Below are 5,504 nucleotides of genomic sequence, written 5' to 3' on the forward strand. Positions count from 1 at the left end.
TATATTTTTAAGTCAGTGGCAGACATATAACATTTTCCATATTAAGGTTATGTATTTATCATATTGTATTGACATTATAAATAGTAATTTATATCATATTAGCATTATATAAGTAATTATATTAAACTTTAAATAAATAATTCTGTCAACATTATATAAAAATTATAGAGAGCTTACTCTAAAACATACTTTTTTCCTAATAAATTTTTAATCTCAGAAAAAAGCAGTATCAAATAAGACTTCCATAAACAGGTATACATTTTCCCCCTTAGCTGGATTATAGTATTTCAGCTTACAATAGGAAAAGGTCTGGATTCAGAGGGAGAAGATGTAGGATCAAATGCTAATTCTGCTGCTATTGTTTCCTTAGGCAAGTCACTGAAATCTTCATATCAGTTCTTCATTTTCAAAATGAAGAGATTGGATAAAATAGCCTCTTAAATTCCTTCTGGCTCTGTCTATAATCCTAGGAACTATTGATACAAATACATTTTTATACACCCATGTAATATACACACATATGTACATATATATGTGCACATATATACATATGTACTTATGTATCTAGCATGTGGAAAGTTCAGATTAGTGCTGAATGTAGAAGGGACAAGTGAATCAGAGAAAATGCAGATGAAATGCACAGGGACCAATTAGTAGAAAAAATTAAGAATGAACATATTCACAAAAGGCTTTAATTGAACTTAATCTTACATTAGAGAAAAGCATTACATGAACAAGCCAAATTGAATCAGCTATTAACAATGTAGATGTGCTTGACAAGCTGAGCTGCTCACCCTTTAGGGCAATTCATACCAGTCACACACTCAACCCTCTGCTTCCTCAACCCAAGGGGAAAAACAAGTGAATTTCCTCTAGAGATAAAGTAGTGTTGAAAGGAGATGTTATCATTTTTATCACAAAAAAATCCCAGATAAGGTTCCCCCAGTACCATCCAAACTCATCTGGCTTAAATGAAATAAAGGCTAGAAAGAAACCAATATTTTTTCTGTCATTCAATTACTTTTAGCTAAGCCCTTCCCAGCACTAATTATTCAGCTTTATAGACTAGATGGCAACTGAGATTCTTTGTGTTTTTATTTGCAGGTGCTTAGGAAGCTTAAGAGACCTTGACTATTATATATAATTTTGCAAACAGGAAGGGTAAGAAGGAAAAGCCCTAAAGTATGAATCTGTCCAATAATGGAAAAGCTAAGAAAAAATAGTTAATAAGAAAACCTTATGTCCAGAAAATGTTTTCTTAGGGTTTTTAGTTAAGCATTACCATTTAATAATAATGATAAAATTTTATTGTTTTTCAATGCATAAGATGCATTATCCCATTTCAATATAACAATTCACTTCATTTCTGGAGTTAGGTGATGTGCCTATCGTGAGTGGCAGACAGCTTGCAAGTGATAAAGCTTGAACTAATTCCCAGGTCTCCTCACTCAAGGAATGATAGAATTTCAAAGTTACAAGGGGGAGCAGAGCCAAGATGGTGGAAAGTAAATTAAGTCTTTTTCTAAGCTCTTTTTGGCTTCCCTCAGATCAAGCTTCTGAACTGGTTTGGAGTGACAGAACCCATAAATCCTTGGAGTGTAACAAATACCCAGCAGAAGATATTTTGGAAGAACTTCAGAGAGGTCTGTTTCAATCAGACGTGGACTGAGGCAGCCAAGGACATTCACAGCACAAGGACCCAGGGCAGTGTGGCATCCATACAGTGAAAATACAGAAGCCATGCCTACTCTGTGTTGATTGCAAGCCAGAGAATCAGCAAATAGTTGTGAGACATCCAAAACAAACACAAAAGGCAAATAGTAAGTCTCTGAACCCCAGAATAATGTAGAACTGAGGGACACCCACCCAGTCAGCAGCATTGGCCCCAAGAAAGTGCAAAAACTGCTCTTCCCTATAGAGGAATTTTGGGACAACCCCTTTGCCCTAAGAGCAGAGCCCAACTTTTTAAAAAATGAGCAAAAAAGCAAAAAGAACTCTGATCTTGGATAGCTTTTATAGAGAAACAGAATAGACCACACACTCTGGGGTTCCTAAAGGCAAATGATCTCTAGATGAAGCCGCAAAGGGTGATATGAGATATCCCCATAACACAAGGCCCTATTAGAAGATTTCAAAAAGGATCTTTTAGAGAGTTAAAAGAAAAATGGGGAAAGGAAATGAGAACTTTACAAGACAGTTTGGAAAAGAAAACACAAATTATCTTAAGAAAACTTAAAAATAGAGTTAATGAAATGGAAAAATCATATAATCCCTTACAAAACAGATATGACAAGATGAAAAAAGCAAATAACTCCTAACAAAATAGATTTGATAACAAAACCAATGCACTGAAAAACTGAATTTGTGAAATTAAAAAAAAAAAATCCAATGAACAAAATACTTCATGTGAAAAGTCAATTGACTAAATGCAAAAGGAAATTTAAAAAAAAACTAACTGAAGAAAATAATTCACAAACAATTAGAATTGAACAAATGAAAGTGAACGACTCAAAGAGACTTCAAAAATCAATCAAACCAAACCAAAAAAAAAAAAAAAGATAGAAGAAATAGAAGAAAATGTAAAATACCTCATTGGAAAAATAACTAACCTGGAAAATAGATCTCCAAGAGACAATCTAAGAATTATTGGACTTCCTGAAAATCATGATGAAAAAAAAGAACCTAAACATCATCTATTAAGAAATCATCAAGGAAAACTGCCATGATGTGCTAGAATCAAAGGGTAAAATAGCCATTGAAAGAATTCACCAATCATCTCCTGAAAGAGATACCAAAATGCAAATTCAAAGGAGCATCATAGCTAAATTTCAGAATTATCAGATCAAGGAGAAAATATTACAAATGGTGAGAAGAAAATAATACAAATAACAACAAGTCACAATCAGCATTATCTAGGACCTAACAGCGTCTACTTTAAAGGATCAAAGGGCCTGGAATCTGATATTCCAAAGGTAAAGGAACTTGGACTGCAGCCAAGATGCAACTATCTGGCCAAATTAAGGATTATCTTTCAGGAAAAAGATGGACATTCGAAGAAACAGATGAATTTCATTTATTTCTGATAAAAAGACCAGAGACGAACAGAAAATTTGCTCTTCAAGTATAGAACTCAAGAGAAGCATAAAAAGGTAAAAAGGAAAGAAAAAAAATCTTTCTTTTAAATGTTAAAAAGTTTATATCCTTAAGAAGATGATGTTTCACTCCTGACATCTGTAGCTCTGTTATGGGTATACTTAGAGAATGCATGTATAATTTGTTTTCATTGTAATGATATAAAAAAGAATCTAGAGGAGTAATGGGAATTCTACTGGAAGAAGAGGAAAATGTAGTGAAAATGGGGTAAATTACATCTATCTCATGAAGGGACAAAAAGAGAACTATTACAATTGAGGGAAAGAAGGGAGGAGAATGAACATTATGTGAATCTTACTTTCATCAGATATGGCTCAAAGAAAGATTATCAGATATATTTAGCTTCATAGAGAAACTTGTCTGCCCCATAGGAAAGCAGGAGGGGAAAGGGGAAAGGAAAGGGGGAGGTTAATAGAAAGGAAAACAGAAGTAGAAGGGGAAAGGTATAACAAAGGGAGAGAGACTGTAAAGGGGGAGATCTATTTAAGTGGGATGGTGGTCAAAAGCAAAATACTGGAAAAGAGGGAAAAGAGGAAAGGAAATAAAAAAGTATAACTTGGGGGGGAAGATGGTGGGAAATATAGAGATGTTCATTTTAACTTTGAATGTGAAAATGGGATGAACACTTCATATAAAATATAGGTGGAGAGCAGACTGGATTCAAAGCCAGAATACTATGTTACTCACAAGAAGTACATTTAAAGCAGAGTGATATATTCAAAGTAAAGGTAAAAGGCTAGAGCAAAATCTATTATGCTTCACCTGAAGTAATAAAAGCCGGGTAGCAATCCTGATCTCAGATCAAGCAAAAGCAAAAATAGATCAAATTAAAAGAGATAAGGAAATAATGAAATAATATCAATACTAAACATATATGTACCAAGTGGTATAGTATCCAAATTGTTAGAGAAATTAAGAGACTTGCATGAAGAAATAGACAGCAAAACTATACTAGTGGAAGATCTCAAACTTACTGTCTCAGAATAGATAAATCGGACCACAAAAATAAGTAAGAAATAAATTAAGGAGATAAATAGAATTCTAGAAGGGATAGGTATAATGGATCTTTGGAGAAAATTTAATGGACATGGAAAGGAATATACATTTTTCTTGGAAATATATGAAACCTATGCAAAAATTGATAATGCATTAGGGCACAAAAGTCTCAAAATCAAATGCAGAAAGGCAGAAATAGTAAATGCTTTTTTTTCAGAGCATGATGCAATGAAAATTACACACAATAAAAGATGAGGGGAAAATAGACCAAAATTAATTGGAAACAATAATCTAATCCCAAAGAATGAGTTGGTGAAACAACAAATCAGAGACACAATCAATTATTATTCAACATTATATTAGAAATGTTAGCTTTGGCAATAAGAAAAGAAAAAAATATTAAAGGAATTAGAGTAGGAACCAAGGAAACCAAATTGCCACTCTTTGCAGATGATATGATTGTAAACTTAGAGAGTTCCAGAGAATCAACTAAAAAACTATTAAAAATAATTTGCAACTTTAACAAAGTTGCAGGATACAAAATAAATCCCCAGAAATCATCAGCATTTTTATATAATACCACCAAACTCCAGCAATAAGAGATACAAAGAGAAATTTCATTTAAAATAATTTAGATAATACAAAATATTTGGGAGTCCACTTGCCAAGGTAAAGTCAGGAACTATATGAACACAATTACAAAAAACTTTCCACACAAATAAAGTGAGATCTAATCAACTGGAAAAATATCAAGTGCTTAAGGATAGGCCCAAGCTAATATAATAAAAATGGCAATACTATCTAAATTAATCTACTTATTCACTGCCATACCAATTAAACTCCCAAGAAATTACTTCACAAAACTAGAAAAAAATAATAACAAAACTCATTTGGAAGAACAAAAGATCAAAAATTTAAAGGGAATTAATGAGGAAAAAAGTCAAATGAAAGTGACCTAGCTGTACCAGACTTAAAACGATGGTATAATGCAGTAGGCATGAAAACCATTTGTTACTGGCTAAGAAATAGATTAGTCAATCAGTAGGTTACATTTCATGGGACAAAATAGTCAATGAATATAGTAATCTAATATTTAACAAAGTCAAAGACCACATTTTTTGGGGATAAGAACTCACTATTGGACAAAAAAAAAAAAAACTACACCTAACATCCTGTACCAAGATAAGATTTAAATGGGTTCGTGATTTAGACATGGAGAGTAATATTATAAGCAAATTAGAAGATCAACGTATAGTTTACCTCTCAGATCTGTGGAGAAGGAAGGAATTTTAGCCAAAGAAGAACTTCAGTATGTTATTGAATACAAAGTGGATAATTTTGATTATTTTAAAATA

Source organism: Antechinus flavipes, chromosome 3, assembly GCF_016432865.1.
Source record: "Antechinus flavipes isolate AdamAnt ecotype Samford, QLD, Australia chromosome 3, AdamAnt_v2, whole genome shotgun sequence".
In the NCBI taxonomy this organism is placed as follows: domain Eukaryota; kingdom Metazoa; phylum Chordata; class Mammalia; order Dasyuromorphia; family Dasyuridae; genus Antechinus; species Antechinus flavipes.